The sequence below is a fragment of the Pseudophryne corroboree genome, chromosome 1, assembly GCF_028390025.1.
Source record: "Pseudophryne corroboree isolate aPseCor3 chromosome 1, aPseCor3.hap2, whole genome shotgun sequence".
Classification (NCBI taxonomy): Eukaryota; Metazoa; Chordata; class Amphibia; order Anura; family Myobatrachidae; genus Pseudophryne; species Pseudophryne corroboree.
Genome location: NC_086444.1, coordinates 889,265,040 through 889,287,258, shown reverse-complemented (window position 1 = coordinate 889,287,258; position 22,219 = coordinate 889,265,040). Strand labels below are relative to the sequence as shown.

Here is a 22,219-nt window from a genome sequence, read left to right as displayed (position 1 = left end):
AAACTCCCTTTTTTTTTTTTTTTTTTTTGAAGGAGTATCATCATTTCTGCCATTACCTTGGTAAACACCCTCGGTGCCGTGGACAGTCCAAACGGTAGTGTCTGGAATTGGTAATGGCAATCCTGTACCACAATCTGAGGTACTCCTGGTGAGGAAGGTAAATAGGGACATGCAGGTAAGCATCCTTGATGTCCAGGGATACCATGTAATCCCCCTCGTCCAGGCTTGCAATAACCGCCCTGAGCGATTCCATCTTGAACTTTGTTATGTAAGTGTTCAAGGATTTCCATTTTAAATTGGGTCTCACCGAACCGGCTGGTTTCGGTACCACAAACAGTGTGGAATAGTAACCCCGTCCTTGTTGAAGTAGGGGCACCTTGACTATCACCTGCTGGGAATACAGCTTGTGAATTGCCTCTAGCACAGCCTCCCTGCCTGAGGGAGTTGTCGGCAAGGCAGATTTGAGTAAACGGCGGGGGGGAGACGCCTCGACTTCCAGCCTGAGATACTACTTGAAGGATCCAGGGATCCACCTGTGAGCGAGACCACTGATCGCTGAAATTTTTGAGGCGGCCCCCCACCGTACCTGGCTACGCCTGTGGAGCCCCCGCGTCATGCGGTGGACTCAGAGGAAGCAGGGGAAGAATTTTGATTCTGGGGACTGGCTGCTGGTGCAGCTTTTTCCCTCTTCCCTCGTTTGACCCGCCTGCTTTTTTGAAGCCGAAAGGACTGTACCTGATAATACAGTGCGTTTCTTAGGCTGTGAGGAAACCTGAGGTAAAATATTTTCATCCCAGCTGTTGCTGGGGATACGAGGTCCCAGAGACCATCCGCAACCAATTCCTCACCCTTATAAGGCTCTATGTGCCTTTTAAAATCAGCATCACCTGTCCAGTGTCGGGTCTCCAATACCCTCCTGACAGAATGGACATTGCAATAATTCAGGATGCCAGCCGGCAAAATATTCCTCTGTGCATCCCTCATATATAAGACGACGTCTTATGTTCGCAAAATAGTATCCCTGTTTGAAAGGGGTACAGACCACGCTGCAGCAGTCTGCAGGTCTCAGTCTAGTACCTGAGTGTAATTACAGACTTCAGGATAGCCTCCTGCTATTTATCAGCAGGTACCTTCAAAGTGGCCGTATCCTAAGACGGCAGTGCCACCTTGACAAACGTGTGAGCGCCTTATCCACCCTAGGGGATATCTCCCAGCGTAACTTATCCTCTGGCGGGAAAGGGTACGCCATCAGTAACTTGTTAGAAATTACCAGTTTCTTATCGGGGACACCCACGCTTTTTCACACTTCATTCAGTCATTTGATGGGGGAACAAAACACTGCCTGCTTTTTCTCCCCACACATAAAACCCTTTGTTTTTAGTGGTACTTGGGTTAATGTCAGAAATGTGTAACACATTTTATATTGCCGGGATCATGTAACGGATGTTCCTAGTGGATTGTGTATATGTCTCAACCTCGTCGACACTGGAGTCAGACTCCGTGTCGACATCTGTGTCTGCCATCTGAGGGAGCGTTGATGGCCTTTGAGACGTCTGGGCAGGCGCGGGCTGAGAAGCCGGCTGTCCCATAGCTGTTACATCATCCAGCCTTTTATGTAAGGAGTTGACACTGTCGGTTAATACCTTCCACCTATCCATCCACTCTGGTGTCGGCCCACAGGGGCGACATCTCATTTATCGGCATCTGCTCCGCCTCCACATAAGTCTCCTCATCAAACATGTCGACACAGCCGTACCGACACACCGCACACACACAAGGAATGCTCCAATGAGGACAGGACCCACAAAAGCCCTTTGGGGGGACAGAGTGAGAGTATGCCAGCACACACCAGAGCGCTATATAATGCAGGGACTAACTGAGTTATGTCCCCTATAGCTGCTTTTATATAATTTATACTGCGCCTAAATTTAGTGCCCCCCCTCTCTGTTTTAACCCTGTTCTGTAGTGTAGACTGCAGGGGAGAGCCAGGGAGCTTCCCTCCAACGGAGCTGTGAGGGAAAAATGGCGCCAGTGTGCTGAGGAGATAGGCTCCGCCCCTTTTTCGCTGACTTTTCTCCCGCATTTTTAAGGAATCTGGCAGGGGTTAATATACATCCATATAGCCCTGGGGGTTATATGTGATGTATTTTTGCCAGCCAAGGTGTTTATATTGCTGCTCAGGGCGCCCCCCCCCAGCGCCCTGCACCCATCAGTGACCGGAGTGTGTGGTGTGCATGAGGAGCAATGGCGCACAGCTGCAGTGCTGTGCGCTACCTTGGTGAAGACTGATGTCTTCTGCCGCCGTTTTTCCGGACCTCTTCTTGCTTCTGGCTCTGTAAGGGGGACGGCGGCGCGGCTCCGGGACCGAACATCAAGGACTGGGCCTGCGGTCGATCCCTCTGGAGCTAATGGTGTCCAGTAGCCTAAGAAGCCCAATCCGGCTGCAAGCAGGCGAGTTCGCTTCTTCTCCCCTTAGTCCCTCGCTGCAGTGAGCCTGTTGCCAGCAGGTCTCACTGAAAATAAAAAACCTAAATCTATACTTTCTTTCTAAGGGCTCAGGAGAGCCCCTAGTGTGCATCCAACCTCGGCCGGGCACAAGATCTAACTGAGGCTTGGAGGAGGGTCATAGTGGGAGGAGCCAGTGCACACCAGGTAGTCATAAATCTTTCTAGAGTGCCCAGCCTCCTTCGGAGCCCGCTATTCCCCATGGTCCTTACGGAGTTCCCAGCATCCACTAGGACGTTAGAGAAATGTCAGTGTCTAACCAGCATAATGTAGCAACATTTTCTTGAGCAAATCACCTATCATACATGTAATGTAGCAAGTAAAGGCTTACAAATGTTATATTGTTTCCAAAGAAAGTAATAGGTCATATAATAATTTCCCTTCAATTGGTACCACAAAAACATTTCTTAACAGTGATTCACAGGCCAATGCTTCTTTCTTGGGAAATATGACAATTAAATGATGCTTCAGTTTCTGAAAACTGTGAATAGCTGTTATTCAATCAATGCTTGCCAACAAGCGGCTGCGCTCTGGCTGGAGATCAGTTAATAGCCAAGTGTTTACCAGAAAGTCTTACATGGAGTGCTTGTTACTGATTCACAGGACGGACAGCAGTAAAATGCTCTCATTATGACCAGAACAAACTGTCCAAACAGAGCGGGCCCCGTTTCTATGCTTGTAACCCGAGGGTAAAAGAAAACAGAGTACAAAGAACAGCTGATCTATTCCATCGCTGGGGTACAAGGCAGTTCACCAATGATAAAATAAGTGTAAAAAGGCTGCTTTGTCCTTGGGATGGTATCTTTGAGAACATGCATAGAAACCGGCAATACACAATCTTGGTTGCCAAGATTTCTAGCAGATAAACGTAACACTATATGCTACACGTCAAGGAAAATCATATTCATTTTATGTGTAGTATGTTGTATCTTTCGTTGTATAACTTTTTATCAGCGTGACCTTGCTGTGACTGTATTTTGGCCTCTGAATTGAGCACAAGAAAGAATGTATTAGTAGGCACTAAGCACAGTTTATTGATGTTACTTTGATGCCAGCTACAGTATAAGATAACCTGTGACATTCTCCCGTAATTCTGTACAGGAGTAAACAAGCACATAAACATCTGCTCATATTGTAAAACACATTTATGCTTGCCCGCAGCATTAGAGTACAACCATTTCTCTCCTAGTGAGCACATGCCTCACATATTCAAGTACAGTACAATGGGTGCACTTGACACAAGTTCCTCCCGACTTGTTCATTCCTCTTCCACAATCTGGTGGGAACATAAAGATCCTCCTGTTTGGGGCATGTGAATGCTATTAGAAATTGTCAGGGCTGGAGATGGCAGAGGTATATACAGTAGAGCAGGTTGGCCTAGTACACGGTACATAATAACAGCTAGAAAAGCACTCACATGCAGAGCTCAAGGCTAGCATACAGTCAGCTACTAGGGGTATATTTACTAAGGTGTGGGTTTTTAAAAGTGGTGATGTTGCCTATAGCACTATAGCAACCAATCAGATTCTACTTATCATTTATCTAGCACCTTCTAGACCAGGAGTCGGGAACCTCCGGTCCGCGGGCCGAATAAGGTCCGCAAAGCCACTTGTTTCGGCCCGCTGCTGCATGTCAGGGGAGGAGAGCGCAGTGCGCCTCTCCTGCCCCTTTGTGCTCAGTCCGGCGGCGGCGTGTCTCAGCTGTCAGGGCAGGGAGGAGAGCGCAGCTATGTCCGGCGGCAGCGGCGTGTAGGATATCAAACCAGCCGCCGGTTCGTGAACCAATCAGAGCTCACGGATCGGCAGGAGCCGCCGCTGCCGGTCCGCGAGCTCTGATTGGCTCACGAAGTGGCGGCTGGTTTGAGGTCCTACACGCCGCCGCCGCCCGACATAGCTGCACTCTCCTTCCTGCCTGGCCCCTGACAGCTGAGACATGCCGCCGCCGGACGGAGCACTAAGGGGCAGGAGAGGCACATGCTGCGCTGTCCTCCCCTGACACACACACACACAGCAGCAGCAGCAGCGGTGAGCAGCACAGTGGGGTGGGGGGCATGTGTGGGGTGATATGTATCCTACACTGTGGGCTAATGTGTATCTGGCACTGTGGGGCATTTGTGTATCTGGCACTGTGGTGGCATATGTGTATCTGGCACTGCACTACTGGGGGCATATGTTTATCATGTCCCATTTTAATTGGCCACACCCATTTTTTTGGCACACACAGTATCACTAAGGGGCATAACTACTGGGAGCATATCTATTGTGGCATAACTACTGGGGGTTAGGCTAATTTTTAAGTTGATAATTTTTGTATGGCCCCCAAAGGATTTTATAACTAGCGGCGTAACTACATGTGTGCCAGGTGTGCCTGGCACACAGCGCAGTTGCCCTGGGGGCGCAACGGCCAGCGGCTTGTAATGAGTCAAATTGACTCATTACAAGCTGCCTCTGCTGTGTGCGCCGCGCCGAAGCCGGAGGCAGGGGAGAAGGAGGAGGGAGGGGGACTGGAGCCGCAGCAGCGCTATGTAATTGGTAGTGGCGCCGCTGCAGCAGTCCCCTCTCCTTCCGCATTGGCTCCCCGGCGCTGCAGTGAATGCTGGAATGCGCTTCCCTCATCCCAGCATTCACAGCGGCGGCCAGCCAATGTGGAAGGAGAGGGGACTGCTGCAGCGGCGCCTCTACCAATTACATAGCGCTGCTGCAGCTCCAGTCCCCGTCCCTACTCCTCCTTCTCCCCTGCGGCTGCCTGGAATCTGCCAGCACGAGGAGCCTGACTTCCAGCGAGGAGAGATGGTAAGTGTCTGTCTATCTGTCTATCTCTCTCTCTATCTATTCTGTCTGCCGTAATGTGTAAAAAGGGGGATGCTGTCTGCCGTAATGTGTAAAGGGGACGCTGTCTGCCGTAATATTTAAAAAGGGGACGCTGTCTGCTGTAATGTGTAATAAGGGGATGCTGTCTGCCATAATGTGTAAAAAGGGGGACTGGCTGCTGTAATGTGTAAAAAGGGGGACGCGGTCTGCCGTAATGTGTAAAAAGGGGGACGCTGTCTGCCGTAATGTGTAAAAAGGGGGACTCTGTCTGCCGTAATGTGTAAAAAGGGGGACGCTGTCTGCCGTAATGTGTAAAAAGGGTGACGCTGTCTGCCGTAATGTGTAAAAAGGGGACGCTGTCTGCTGTAATGTGTAAAAAGGGGGGCGCTGTCTGCCGTAATGTGTAAAAAGGGGCCGCTGTCGGCCATAATGTGTAAAAAGGGGGACTGTCTGCCGTAACGTGTAAAAGGGCCTGGTGTAGTGGCGCTACTGTGCAGCATAATTTGAATAATGGAGACTGCTATGCACTGTAGTATGAATTGGTATTATTTTGTGACCACGCCCCTTCCCCAATAAGCCACACCCCTATATATTTTTCACACGCCTACAGTGCGCACTGCCCCTGTCTTGCATGGGGGGGCGCCAACTGCGTTTCTTGTACACAGCGCTAAAATGCCTAGTTACGGCACTGTTTATAACTATCCAAATGGCCCTTGGTAGATAAAAGGTTCCCCAGCCCTGTTCTAGAAGATAATAGATAGAATCTGATTGATTGATTGATTGATTGATTGATTGATTGATTGATATGCTCTGCAAAGCAGCTGGTGATAACTGAATAGATGCACCAGGTCCTGAACAGGATACTCTTCAAATTGGGAGCTATGCCATACATACCATCAGGGGTGTCAGAACATTTTTAGGTAGGGGGGGCAAGATATAATATCAGTTTGGCGCCCCTAAATCACTAAATATCGCCCCCTCTGTGTTATATGTCATAACAAAAATGGATAGAGAGATGGAGAGAGAGTGAGGACACATGGAGAGAGATGGATAGAGAGAGACCTGGAGAAAGACACACGGAAAGAGATATATGGAGAGCGACATGGCGACAGAGAGATGGAGAGAGAAAGAGGGGCATATCATCAGTAGCAGAATGTGAAAGGTTCTGCAGGGGCTATGACGGGCTCCCAGGCCGTAGGCAGGGGTGCGGCAAAAATATGGTGGGCATTGGGAGAGGATAGGCAATGACAAGGCGGCTGATGCAGGACGGTGAGAGGCAAGGGGCGTAAGTAGAACTTTGTGGTAAAAAAATCTTGAAAGGACCCCCATGCCCCAAGTTTTGTCCCTACAATGCCCCTTAGGGGAGCAGGAGAGAGATAGAGACAAAGCGGGTATCAGGAGGAAAGAGAAAGAGAGAGACAAGCGAGAAAGAGAGGGAAAGAGGGAGGTTAGGGAGAGAGAGAGAGAAAGATGAGAGAGAGAGAGTGTCAGAGGGAGAGAGTGTCAGAGAGAAAGAGAGACAGTGTCAGGGGGAGAGAGAGAATGGTGTCAGGGGGAGAGAGACTCAGGGAGAGAGAGAGACTGTTAGGGGGAGAGAGGAAGAGATAGTGTCAGGGATTGAGAGAGGGCGAAAGAGATAGTGTCAAAGAGAGGGGGAGAGAGACAGATAGTGTCAGGGGGAGAGAGAGAGAGAGAGAGAGTGCCAGGGGGAGATGGAGAGACAGTGTCACAGAAAGAGAGAGAGAGAGAGAGAGAGAGAGAGAGAGAGTGTGTGCCAGGAAGAGAGTGAGGGAGCAGGGCTGGCAACAGGAATTTTGAGGCCCGGTAAATGGATATCTCTGGGGTTCCCATCATCCCCTCTCAACACACTTGCGCAAATATATATATATATATATATATATATATACACACACACACACACAGTATATGGGATGCGGTTAAAATAGCAAAGCATTCCCGATATTATTCTCCGCAGCCACTGTCATTCATCCCTTTGTAGTCTATGGGCTACACATCGAATTGCTGGCCAGCCAGAGGGTTCCCCTGGAACCCTCCCCCGAAGTAACCTCTGTGCGTGTGCGGTCTGAGCTGACCGTGCATGCGCAGAAGTCCCAGCAGACACCACAGCACATCGCAGGGATGTGTCACCGTCTGTGCTGCATTATACATTCAGGAAGGTAAGGGGGTCGTTTGGAGCTAATCAATTGTTGCTACAATAGACACCCATTAGCAGGCAATGGGCGTCTGATCGGCACAACAATTGAATAGCTCTGATAGACATCCATTACTAAAGACGTCCAGCAGGGGGTGGAAAAAACTATTGAATTGACTCCACAATTTGAGAAATAGCAAAAACTGGATCCTCAACCCTTAGGGCTGTATCACACGCACCGGTTTCCACCGGATTACAAAAAAGCCGGACAAAGTTCGTCCGGCTTTTTGCCATCCAGCAGAGTCTTTCACACACAATGGCTTTGAGCCGTGTGTAACGCTGTGCGCATGCGCAGCATTAGACGCGGCTTGGAAAAAAAACGTTGTGTGTGAAAGCTCCCCTTCACACACACGGTCCACTGGCTGCAAAGACGGCACGGCCCCGGCCAGGCAGCCGGACCTTCCAGTGGATATTTCCGGCTGCAACCCGGCAGCCGGGCTGGGGCCGTGCAGTGTGAAAGGACCCTACACTTTACACGGGCCCTCATTCCGAGTTGTTCGCTCGCTAGCTGCTTTTAGCAGCATTGCACACGCTAAGCCGCCGCTGGGAGTGTATCTTAGCATAGCAGAATTGCGAACGAAAGATTAGCAGAATTGCGAATAGAAATTTCTTAGCAGTTTCTGAGTAGCTCGAGACTTACTCCTACACTGCGATCAGTTCAGTCAGTTTCGTTCCTGGTTTGACGTCACAAACACACCCAGCGTTCGCCCAGACACTCCCCCATTTCTTCAGACACTCCCGCGTTTTTCCCAGAAACGCCAGCGTTTTTCCGCACACTCCCATAAAACGGCCAGTTTCCGCCCAGAAACACCCACTTCCTGTCAATCACACTACGATCACCAGAACGATGAAAAAACTTTGTTAGGCCGTGAGTAAAATAACAAACTTTTGTGCTAATTGACTTGGCACAGGCGCACTGCGAACATTGCGCATGCGCAGTTTGCGACTAATCGCTCCGTTGCGAAAAAATCTAACGAGCAAACAACTCGGAATCACCCCCACTGTTCATTACAAGGCTTTTTCCCGGCCGGCTCGTGTGTCTCAGCCCTAAATGGTGTGGTGTAAATGATATACAGGTTGAGTATCCCATATCCAAATATTCCGAAATACGGAATATTCCGAAATACGGACTTTTTTGAGCGAGAGTGAGATTGTGAAACCTTTGTTTTTTGATGGCTCAATGTACACAAACTTTGTTTAATACACAAAGTTATTAAAAATATTGTATTAAATGACCTTCAGGCTGTGTGTATAAGGTGTATATGAAACATAAATGAATTGTGTGAATGTAGACACACTTTGTTTAATGCACAAAGTTATAAAAAATATTGGCTAAAATGACCTTCAGGCTGTGTGTATAAGGTGTATATGAAACATAAATGCATTCTGTGCTTATATTTAGGTCCCATCACCATGATATCTCATTATGGTATGCAATTATTCCAAAATACGGAAAAATCCCATATCCAAAATACCTCTGGTCCCAAGCATTTTGGATAAGGGAGACTCAACCTGTAATCAGTAATAGTGTTAATGCAGGCAATAATAATACTGTGACTATGTAGTTGTTTCAAACACACCATTGTACACATCTACGCCATATTGTATCTTGTGTATTTGCAAGTGTATCTATCTGTACATTTTCAGTAACCTTTATTGCCTGCACTAACATTGGCACTTATTATATAATTTACACCATACTATTAAGGATTGAACGCTCTGTCTTTGCTGTGTTTCTAATTCTTCCTGGGACCACCTCTCCACAGCAGCATTACCTGAATCCTTACACTTATCCACCTCAGTGCGCAGGGACCCCCATTTTGTCTACTTGACACATAATTTGGACAATAATATAGGTCTCTTTAATGATGCCAGCAGATATGCCTCAGGCAGGTGGGCATCACAAGATGGATGTGACAGTGGGTAATCACTGTACCAGGGCGCATATGGGCACAGAGAAGAGACACACAGCAGTCAGCGTTTAATGATCTGCTCACCGGCTGTATGGGGGGGAAAGGACTGACAGGGTAGGTGGCGCTGACTCCACAAGTGCCTGGGATAAATGAGGAATGTACCAGCCCTTACCTTACCAACAGCTCCCAGCACTGAGGATGAAATGACTGCTACAGTGCAGCTAAAGTGTCCGCGGTGACCAGTCTCTCCCTCAGAGCGCATACTTCCAGGCAAAAAAGCGAACCCGTCATGGTGTCTATCATCTCCCATGCAGACCCCTCTCCCGGCATTTCTGGACTTGCGCATGCGCGGTCCAGGGTTTCACAGTGAGACACTGAAAACCGGGAGGGATGGCAACAATTGCGGGGCAGCGTGAGGCGCCGTTAAAAAACGGGAGCCTCCAGCTGAATGCGGGAGGGTAGGTAAGCTTGCAGTGAGGCAGTGCGATGAGGAGTAGAGTGAGCTGCTGCTGCTGCGCTACAGCTGTAAAGTGCGGCAGCGGTATTTCTGCTCCTCTACTACACCGGATAGGCGCCTCCCTCATTTTTGCGGGGGGCGAGCTGCCCCCTTGCCCCCCCCCATTCCGACGCCCCTGCATACCATACAGAGTGGTACAGCTCTGCCCTCTCCTATAGATGCTGCAGTCATGTTAAACAGCCCTTCTAGTTCTACCTAGTTGTGAGCGCGTTTACTAACATCGGGCATCTTTTTGTTTCCCTTTTGTTCCCCTGAAAATGCATCAGAATTCACAACTCTTTTCCCAGAAAACATAGCATTTTGTATGCAGATACAGAAGCACACAGAATATAGGCATGCTGCATACCAATTTAATCAGCAGAGTCTGCTTTTGTGTTTTATTCACATGAAAAAGACACCCAACGTTAGAAGAGTTGCGTGGGACCTGTCTGCTCACTCATGCCATGCATCTCGCAGTGCTTGGCGTATTGAGGCTAGACATATGAGGACACATCTGTATGCTACAAGGAATAAATCTACAGTAAAAAAAAACCTTACTATCATAGCTCCATAGCAGTCTGCTTAATTAAGATAGTTCCAACTTGTGATTACAGTACTGATTAACACTGAATAAAAAATCTGATTTTATAATGTTTTACCTTTATTTTTCAACGCTTAATAATAAGAAAAGAGGATAACAGCGCAAAGCATATTGCCATGGTTACTCTTACTCTGTATGTATATTTGTTCTACAAGTCTACTTTCTGATTAGTGATTACTGATAGGTCTGAGACCTACAGGCAATGTAGGGGAAAGGCAAACTCTGAGATGCATCAGGCATTGTTGACTGCACACCACACAGAGTTGTTCATACATGTCTTCACACATTGTGCTTCAGCCATTATGTATGTGATTAATAAGGATGACCTTTGTGGGAGGTTTTCTCCAAAGCTTTCCAAATCAATAAAATAATTGTCTCTTAATTTATGACAGGCAACCTCAACCTTCACTCTGCAGAACAATTACCCAGTGCCATAATCCCAGCACAGGTCACACAGAACAACTCCACGCTGTGACAGGAGACACCGAAGAGAAAATAAAAAACACAGAGAAAAAAAACAACATATATTGGAAATGTTTTCCTGTGCTCAGGGGGCGGTATAAGGTATAATTTCCAGAGCCAGATGTACTGTATGCTCTGGGAGAGGGATCGGAAATTTCCTCTCTTGTGACTATGCCTCCATAAAGCAGGTTAAGCAATCTCAAGATGGTGTAAACCAACAGGGCCACACCCTGAAAAGCTACGCTTTGGAGTTTGCAATATACAGTAAGGACCAGACCATAATCCCCTTTGATAATAATGGGGACTGCAATTTGCAGCACTAATTAGCCTTTTGCAGGAGTTTTCTATGAAAAATGCTCCATTTCCTAGGCAGAGATGGAACGTTGCGGGGGCAGCGTCTCGGTAACGGCAGCGGCTGCAGATGAATTGGGGGCGTGGTGTGGGCGTTATCGGGGAAGCTGCGTAACGTCACATGCAGCTGCTGCGATCACGCTGAAATTGTGGTGCAGCGTGGTCGAAGGGGGGAGGTGATGAGTAGCATGCTGGATGGCCTTGCCCTGCGATGGGCGACATCAGGCATGTGAACAAAAGGATTGCAAATTCTGCTAATAATTATACCCCTTTCACACCGCCAATGCTGGATCTCACACTCGGGAATTGGAAATGGGTCCTTCCCGGGTGGGATCTGGCTTTGGACCCTAACTGCCAGCTTCCCCATATGCCGGGCCGGTTGCCATAGCGGCGGAGCGGAGCCGGCAGTGGGGGCAGAGGCGGAGGCGGTGCTGGGAGATGAGATCATCTCCGCGCCGCCTCTTCCCTATGTAGTGAACGGGTGGAGCCCGTTCACGTTGCCACTGACCCGGTATTCAACCCGGGAATAACAGTGCTTTATTCCCAAATTGAATTACCGGGTCAGGCGACCCGGGAATTCGACCATGGCTCTTTCACATCGTACACCAAGCCGGGTCGATACGGGGTAATTTGTGCAGTGTGAAAGAGGTATTACTGAATAGGGTCCTAAGTCTGCAAGTGCCCAGCCAGTCAGGACAATACATTCCCGAACAAGAAGATGGAACAGTGCTCTCAAATGGGGACAGTTAGGAGGTATGATAACTGCTGAAAAATAAATGGAAAATAAAATCTATTGATGTTTTTATAATAATTATGTTATCAATACAAATATACATAAATAAAATCTATTGACGTATTTATAATAATTATATGATCAATACAAATATACATAAATAAATAATAACTATTTGACTTATTTACAAACACTGCATTTAGGTTGAGCATTGACCCTAACTATAGAAATCAGATACTTGTTTTTTCAGTATCTAACTTACACTAGAGGGATATAGGGCCTAATTCTGAGTTGATCGCAGCAGCAATTTTGTTAGCAATTGGGCAAAACCATGTGCACTGCAGGAGGGGCAGATATAACATGTGCAGAGAGAGTTAGATTTGGGTGGGGCGTATTCAAACTGAAATCTAAATTGCAGTGTAAAAATAAAGCAGCCAGTATTTACCATGCACAGAAATAAAATAACCCACCCAAATCTAACTCTCTCTGCAAATGTTATATCTGCCCCCCCCCCCCCCTGCAGTGCACATGGTTTTGCCCAATTGCTAACAAACTTGCTGCTGCGATCAACTCAGAATTACCCCCATAATGTACTGTAAGTGCTGATTTGGTTGTTGTGGTTCAGTGCAATTTGGGCACCACATATACACTGCAAGTAAATTACCCATAATGCCTCTCCATTCTTCCTAACAGCTATCGCAGTACTTCAGAGAGGCAGATAAATGTATTTCAAATCATAAGACAGCATTACTTGGGGATATGAATATTTAAACTAATACGACTGGATGACTTATCTAATGCAGAAAATGAATTTATAATTACCCATAGTAAATTAAAAAAAAAAAAACTTATGTACACAACTTTTTGCAAAAGCATATTAAATATTGTGGACAACTAATATGGTTACCTGCTGGTATTAGAGGATGGGGTCAATGCAGAATGCTCTATTTGCCCATCTGCTTTTCCACTTGCAGTAAACATGGGTGGCCATTCCGAGTTGTTTGCTCGTTGCCGATTTTCGCTATGCTGCGATTTGTTGCTGAATGTGCATGCGCTAAGTTATTTTACACAAAACTTAGTAGATTTGCTGGTGTTCGTGTGGCGCTTTTCAGTCGCACTGCTGATCGGTGAATGATTGACAGGAAAGGGGTGTTTCTGGGCGGAAACTGGACGTTTTCAGAGAGTGTGCTAAAAAACGCAGGCGTGCCAGGTAAAAACGCAGGAGTGGCTGAAGAAACGGGGGAGTGGCTGACCGAACGCAGGGCGTGTTTGTGACGTCAAACCAGGAACTAAACGGACCGAGCTGATCGCAATCTAGGAGTAGGTCTGGAGCTACTCAGAAACTAATGTTGAAAAAAATATGCCAAATAAAGAAAATGGAAAAAGAAGTAGACTCTTTTTTGGGAGCACTCTACCTCAGAGGAACTATAGTATATCAATCAATACTGGTAAAATCATGATTTTAATAGATTCTAAATAAAATATGTAGAATTGTCGGAGTTCAAAAAAGATGTATATGTGATTCAAGACTATTATGCAAAATATTTATATCAATTAAAGTAAATAATTAGCAAAAAATCACTATAGTATAGTGTAAGCTGGAGAAGCTAAGATTCTCAAAAAAGGAAGAGAAGGAAATCACCTTTTAGTCTCAGAAGTGTCCGTCACATAGGTATATGACCATCATTCATACTGCAAAAATCCCAAATGGAAAAAATGGTTGCAGAAAATTAAATCATAGGTCATGAGGGTCCGAGTACCTATCTGTGACTTTAAGATTGGGCAGCAAAATTTATTTGCAGTACCAGGATGTTCCAAGGTGGTCTCCCATCCGAGTACTAGTCCGGCCCTCCACTGCTTAGCTTCCAAGATCGGAAGAGATTGGGCATCTCCAGTGGGGTATGTCCGCAATTTCTTAAGCTAGCCCTTTCATTTGTCACCTTGATTTGGAAAAGGCATTGGTCATATTTTTAGCCAGAAAGAGGGACGGACACGCATATGCCAACCAGATTCAAAAGGTGCAGATTGGGTATAACAATTATATGGCAAGAAATTATTATGGCCATAAACAACCAATCAGGGTAAATCCTTCCTTGTTTATATTGTACTGTACACCAGTCATTGATGAATAGATAATAAACTCATTCTTGGTTGTACTGTCTAAATAAGACAGAAATACACTTAATTCTTCACCAAATAAGATCCAAAATTACTACAAAGATTCCTTTATAGTTAAATGGGTCATCATCTATATCTTTCTTACAACCAAAGATCCACCATTGGTATATGTATACCTGAGGTATACAGTTGAAAGTAAATGTTACAATAACAAGGTATTCCAAAAATGGTCTCCCATCCAAGCACCAACCCTGTGTAACACTATGCAGCAATCACATTCAGATGCAGTTATGCACCATTAGTGGGATACGTCCACAATTGTATGCTTATCACTGATTGGTATAATTACCCTCAATTAGTGAGTAACCAGGTAGCTCATTAATGATTTCTGCAGAGATGGATTAGGTGCATTTGATACCTAGTATACAGATTTAAACCAGGTGTTGCTCAACACGATTTTAGATTTCAAAAAAAGCATATGTTTTCACAATAAATAATAAATGGATGAATAAACCATCTAGGTGTACCTCTACAGAATATGCAGTTGGTATTAATGCTGCAGCATGTAGCGTATTCTGTTGTGAGAGGAGTATGTGGTAAAAAATACAGCAGGTGTCAACCTACAGGGCAAAGAAATCATTAATCATTCTATAGTGATCAAAAAAAGCTTAACAGGCTTAATAATATACCAGCTTATAATAGCATTGCCACTAAACAGAAATGTGGCAGAAGACTATTAGCTAATCACCCTAGGTAAGGATACTGAGTGTATAAAAATGACAGATACTGTTATATTTGAACCAGGTAAGTAGATAAAGTCAACCTTTCTGTCAAACTTGACAGTTGTTAACGCCCCCTTGCCCTAGGACCCGCCCCCTTTTAATATTAAATGATAGTGTTTTATATCGCTTAATATAAAATTAATATAAAATTTATAGTGTTCGATATTAAACCGTATTAAAAATTGTCGCGTAACACCAGTCGCAGAGTGTCGCGCAACACCCCGTCGCAGTATGTCACGCAACGCGGCGCGTCAAATCAGGCGGATGAAAGATGCATATTACACAGTGTTAAAACCAGGTAGTTTTAGCGGTATTGATAAATATTATGGGTCGGTTAAAAATAAATTTAAAAGATCCGACGTAAGAAAGTGGTTACAAGAACAAGACGCCTACACGCTGCACAAGCCAGCAAGAAAAAACTATAAAAGGAACATGATTTGTGTATCGGGTATAAACCAACAGTGGCAATGCGATTTGGTCTCGCTGATAGATTTGTCAAAATACAACGATGGCGTTAAATACATATTAACAATCATCGATATATTCAGTAAGAGGGTGTGGGGTGAAAGTCTGGCCGCTAAGAATGCAGCAACAGTCGCTAATGCTTTTGAAAAAATATTCCAGCGCGGTGATGTGCCGATGAAGCTACAAACCGATAATGGTAAAGAGTTTCTAAACAGAAGCCTAAAAAAGGTGTTAGAAAAATACGGTATAAAACATTTCACGACCAATAACGATGTGAAAGCGGCTGTTATAGAGCGCTTCAATAGGACTTTAAAAACACGCATGTGGCGCTATTTCACGGCAAAGAATACCTACAGATATATAGACGTTTTACAAGACTTCATACGCAGCTATAATAACACATACCATAGAACGATTAAGTGCGCTCCAAACGATGTGAATGACTCTAACGCGTTGAGTGTCTTCAAAACGACCTACGGTGATTACTTTAGAAGTAAGAAAGCCCCAGTTTGTTTAGGAATCGGTGACCACGTCCGTATTTCTAAATATAAGGACATATTTCAGAAAGGTTACGAACAGAGCTTTTCTGAGGAGATTTTTGTTGTACATAGTGTGAACACTAAAGGGATTAAACCGCTTTATAAGTTGGCAGATCTGTACGGTGAAGTTATAACAGGTAGTTTTTACCCCGAAGAGCTTCAAAGCATACCAAAAAACTATAACAGAGTTTACAAAGTGGAAAAGATTTTAAAAAATAAGACGGTCAGAGGCCGTAAATACGCTTTAGTCAAGTGGCGCGGTTACCCCGCAAAATTTAACAGTTGGGTCGCAGCATCGGTGATAAAAGACATATAAAGATCATCAGTATCTAACAAGACGAGCGATGGATGACAAGTCGTTCTACATAACCTTACCCAGCAACGCATCGGCTGTTACCTTCCCGCAAAATAAGATTTCTAACTATACGACAAAGTTGGCTAAACCGATAGACTTAAATGGCGAATGGGAAGTGGCACTTACTGAGATACAATACCCGCATACGTGGAATACATTGGATTTACAAGATTGTAGACTGCAATTATCATGGGATGGAACGGCGGAACAGCCGGTGGCGAGAGTCGCGAGTTTGTGCATTAAACCCGGTTTTTATGAGACAATCGAAGCGTTACTGAACGTAATCAACGCTGAAATTGTACAACTGAAACTGGACGTTGGATTAAGACTAACGTATGATCCATTTGCACGCGTTGTAACATGTGACAGTAAACTGTTGTATCAAATCCACGCCGGTTCTAAGCTGACATGGATACTGGGTTTACAACCTAAAACTAATATTTCTAAACCATGCGCCGACATCAAAGGCGGCCAATATACGATGTACGTGTACACAGACATTATCGAACACCAACGGGTCGGGGATAGTTATGTACCGCTACTTCGCACTGTTGAAATGAAGGGTTATAACAATGAGGTTGTCACAATACGATACGAGAAACCCGATTACGTACCATTGTGCAAAACACATTTTGACACGATAGCCATAGAGATAAAGAACGACCAAAACGAGAACATGGCATTTAAGTTTGGGAAAGCGATCGTGAAGCTACACTTCAGGCGCCGCAAAACTGAATTTTATTAACTAAGCAGAATGGTCGCTGTAAAAAATTATGGCGATCCGGGACTCTATGCGCAATATTATAAAACTCAAGCCGGTAATGGATTACCAGGTTTTCACGGCAGCGCATACATGTACGGCTGCGGTTTAGGCGGTATTTTTCGAAGTCTTTTCAGAAAAGCTGTTCCTCTTTTCCGGAGAGGTTTAGAGTTGGCTAAACCGCATATGAAGACAGCGGTTCGTAATATAGCGAAAGATGTTATCGGGCAAGCCACAACGGCCGTTGTGAATAAGATACACGAGGCGAACCAGGCAAAGCAAGACGGTTCAGGACTAATATATACAAGAAAAGGCGTGTCTAAAAGAAAACGGAAGCGTATGATAACGCTTCCGCCTTGGGACATACCCTTTTTAAATAAAAAACAGAGACGACGCAACTCAAAGAAGAAGAGAAAGCCGAAGAGTGCCGTTGGTGATATTTTTTAAACATGTCTTTCATACACCACGAATCCGTTGAATGTGCAAAAACAGAGCTGGATCTTTTTGACGTGCCCCCGACACAAACTAGCATAGAAAAAAGTCTATACGTCGAAGTTCAACCTTTAGCGGCGTTATCCGACACAGCACCGCTTGAATTTTATATAGCAGCCAGCGGTGAACACTACTACGATCTGAACAATACGCTGTTGTACGTGACATGCAAGATCGTACGAACCGATAACACGCCGATACCGCAAGGTGCGCGGGTCGCGCTTATTAATTACCCAATAGCGACCTTATTCAACCAAGTGGATGTAACTCTGGGCGACAGGCTCATATCACAATCCAACAATCTTTACGCATACCGCGCGTACATTGAGACTATATTAAATTACAGCTCGGACGCGTTGTCAACAAAACACACAACAGGACTATTTTACAAAGATGTGGATGGTGAATTTAACAACACGGCGCTGGACGGCCCGAATACGGGATTCAAAAAACGAGCAGGCGCAACAACGCAGAGTCGCACTGTTGAACTGCTAGGCCCGCTTCACTGCGACCTTTTCCATCAACATAAACTAATTTTAAACGCCGTTGATCTGAAGATTAAACTAACCAGAAACAAAGACGCATTCTGCTTAATGTCATCTGAGGCGGATGCCTTTAAAATACAGATCACAGCTGCATCCCTGTTCGTGAAAAGAGTTCAGGTCTCACCGGCCGTGCGGATTGGGCACGCGCAGGCTCTGTTAAACGGTAACGCGAAATACGCGATTGACCGCGTTGGGATGAAAATCTACAGCGTACCAGCAGGCAGTAGAGTATTTAATCTAGAAAATTTATTTTTAGGACAAGTGCCGAAAACAGTTATAGCCGGTTTCGTGGATAACGAATCATTTTCAGGAATACATAACAGGAACCCCCTGTGCTTTGAACACAAAAATGTAAGTTTTGCGTCCCTTTATCTGGATGGAACGCCGCACCCCGCCAAGCCATTTCAACCCGACTTTGAAAGCGGTAATGCTGTAAGAGAGTATATGTCACTCATACAGATCACAAATAAGCAGAAATCTGACAATGGTATACTGATTGACCGCGAAGAGTACATCAGGGGCTACACGCTATTTGCTTTTGACCTTTCACCAGAACAGGAGTGTGGAGAACACCTTTCCCTGATAAGAACAGGCAATCTACGTGCCGAATTCCGCTTTGCAGAAGCGTTGGACCGGACAGTCAATGTGATAATATATGCTCTATTTGATAACATCATCGAGATTAATCAAAGGCGCGATGTGCTGTACGATTATCTATAAATGAAATAAACTAACACTATGCTGCTGAAAAAATGAACACATTACAGATAAACTGTATTCTGTACGCCGTGCAAAGCACAAGGCATATTTTTAAAGGAACGTATCCGTGCGATATGTTGCCGGTCAGTAAACTGTCGCAATACCCCTGCGCGTTTGTAATCAATACGCATAGCAGCGGGCAGCCGGGTGAGCACTGGCTGGCCGCTTATTTTAACGAACAGCGTGAATGTTACTTTTTTGATTCTTACGGGTTAGCCCCTGACAGCCCCCTATTCCCAAAAGCGATAATAAATTTTTTAAACTTGAATTCAAAAAGTGTTTATCACCAAAATAAGCAGTTGCAAAATTTTAACAGCACCGTTTGCGGTCAATATTGCATATACTTTATATTTTACATGTGTAAAAAATACAAATATGTGGATGTACTGGCCCGTTTTAGTGATGACACAAAACGTAATGATTGTTTTGTTTCAAATTTTGTAAGACGACTCCCAAGAAGCCATTGTCTGAGTCATTATGAATATAGATATATACAGAATTGTGTAACTTGTAACCAACGCTGTGCGTGAAGCGTTTTATGTACAACGTGTCATAACTATGACACGTTGTACATAAAACGCTTCACGCACAACGCTGTGTGTGAAGCGTGTTACGCACAACGTTGTATTGTTTGTGTAACTTGTAATCAACATTCTGTTTGATACGTTTTATGTACAACGCATCATATCTATGATGTTTTTCTAATAAACAACGTTGTTTATTAAACTTTATATCGTGTGCTTGAAATTTCTTCCGTTTACAGCAATAGAAACAAAGAACAAAACGTTGTTTTATAAAGCATAAGCATATTTTATTGATATATGTATATATATATATATAACACGGTAAAGATGCATTTAAAACATTACATAAAATATTATTGACATAAGTTAAACATTGTGGCGCAAAATACCAACACAAAATACAGTGTATAAAAATAATATAAATTAGTTATATGTTATAGTTTCAGCCACTGTGAATCCTGAAATAGATTTACGGATCTTTTCCTAGGCAGTAAGTAACCGTGCGGTGTTGTTAAACCTGGGGGACTTAAAACATTTATTCGCCCTTTGTTAAGGGTTTGTAACGACATGGGCGATGTCACAGCGCCATCAGAGTCATCCTGCATCTCAGCTTTTAATCGTTCTAAACACATTCTATTCCCCGCATTGGCTATGACGGTTGAGGGAATATTCAATTCAGACATAGCCCGCATAAATTCAGGCCAACCATTCGGTATATTACGGATCGACACACCGTTACTTTGCGTGATGCTTCTTATTAAATCTAACATGTTGGAACCAGGCACAGTGACACCTTTGTACAGAAACTCCCCTTTACTGTTCCAGTCTGTGATGTGTTTAGAGCGTGTCATTTTACTCAATAGTATTTCACAGTTTTTCTTATACCGGTCATTAACACCGCTCAAAAGCTCATGATAAACAGCATCGGGGGCAATAGGCTGTGTCGTATTATTTGATTCATCAACAGATTTTGCAACGGGTGATAAAAGAGCTAAAGTTGACATTTCACTATCAGCCTGCTTACTCAACACCAGGTATCTCTGCAACAACATTGTATATCGCTTTGCTTTTTCATATTCTGATAAATCATTATTCTGTAGTATTTTCACGATCTCTACATCTAGACCGTGCGTTGCTGTTTTACGTATGTCGTCGCTGTTCGTTTTATTATGTAAACGTTCTATCTGATTCTGAGGCACCAGATACATTTTCTCAGCGTACTCCATCAGCGATTAGACAATAGTCCTGTAATTAGCGGTATAGCAAAACCAAGCAGCGAGCCGATAAAACCACCCGACTGTTTAACCAGAATCTTCTTTTTTCCAATGGCACATTTCTTATTACAAAGTGATTTTATAAGCGCACGCTTCTTTTTAAGGTAGTTCAGCTGCCGCTGAGACAGCGGTATTTTGCCTTTAAGCGTGTTGAGCGCTATCTCACAAATGGCCGTGACTAAATCGTTTGAAGCGTTGGATAAAATAGCATTTCTTTGGATTGGTGTTGCTTTAATTAACGTTTTTAAAAGCACCCAATTACGTCTTATCCGCCCCGACATGTTCACCGTTGTTAGAATGGCAACAAGTGACTAAAGGTTGTACTGTTATAGCTTTATAGAACCACGCTTCTTAATGACAAAAGCGACAGGCTTGTCTGGTGGGAATAAGCCGCTTCGTAAACGATAATCGTCAAGAGCGTTGTTTCTTAAATCAACCAGCAAATACCCATAAGGGGCAGCCGTCGCGGATTCATAGGATTCGAGAAAAAAACGATGTTTCGATGGGTACATTTGTCTAGCCAGAATGCCCACCTGCATTTTATCCCTGGGGTTTTTGAACAGGACCATATATTTTGTGTTTAAATGTATAGTTCTGCTCTTTTTACCTTGACAAAATATGTTTTGGACAAGGTACAGGATACTGAGATTACGATGATGTACATACTTTGTGAAAGCCTTCTCAACCTCAGAATTATTACTTGCCGCGTCCATCAAATCATCAATCACTGTTAAATTAACCTTATCAGGGGGAAAAAGTTGATCATCGCTAAAAGACTCTGGTAACCCCTCTATAAAGCGCGTACCGGGGTAATCACGCAGAAGTTGGTCGTATATAGGTTGCCAACAGGTGTAAAACCAAACAACATTATCAGGTACATGAGTCATATGTGTTGCAGCGTGTTGCAACAGCGTTTTGACAAAATAACTTTTACCCGAATTGGACGGCCCCGCTAAAATACATGAGAAAGGGTGTTGAAATCTGGTGTCCATCTTAATAGCCGAACGGCAGTGTTGTGAAGTTGTCCGTAAGAGACCGTTTAGTATAAACACACCTTTGCGTCTTCTGCAAAGTACGCGTCTCTATCTGCCAGCACTTTTTCACACGTACTATACCGGGTTGACGGATCACAACCTTTTTCTGGTCATCGCCTTCGGGGTTTAAAGGATAATCTAAGACCAGTTCTTTCAGGCTGTCAAAGTTAACGTGCTGCGCATTATCAACATTGAGCGTTATACCTTTAACTTTTAAACAGGTCTTTCCGTTGTTTAGTCGATAGCCGTATGACTTGGGACCGGCTGAGACAAATTCTGTTATATGTGTGCCTGTGGGCAGTTCGCTGGTCAACTCACCTAAATAATCACCCAATGGCGGGCTCCAGTCACCGGGTCTACTGACAAAAATTACAGAATCGGTGTCGTGATAAAGACATCTATCTTGTAATCTATACAGTAGTTTGTACAGTTCAACACGTGCATAAGCCGTTGTAAAGATGGCTATAGTTACATTTGAAATTGCACCCC

At 44.6% G+C, this 22,219-nt stretch overlaps 1 protein-coding gene and 1 pseudogene across 7 annotated transcripts in view; both read right to left on the bottom strand.

Moving 5' to 3' along the window:
• ANK2 (ankyrin 2) overlaps positions 1-22,219 on the bottom strand; it is a 939,290-nt gene that overhangs the window by 491,345 nt on the left and 425,726 nt on the right. The window lies entirely within an intron of this gene.
• On the bottom strand, positions 13,877-13,996 carry LOC134933818 (5S ribosomal RNA; annotated as a pseudogene).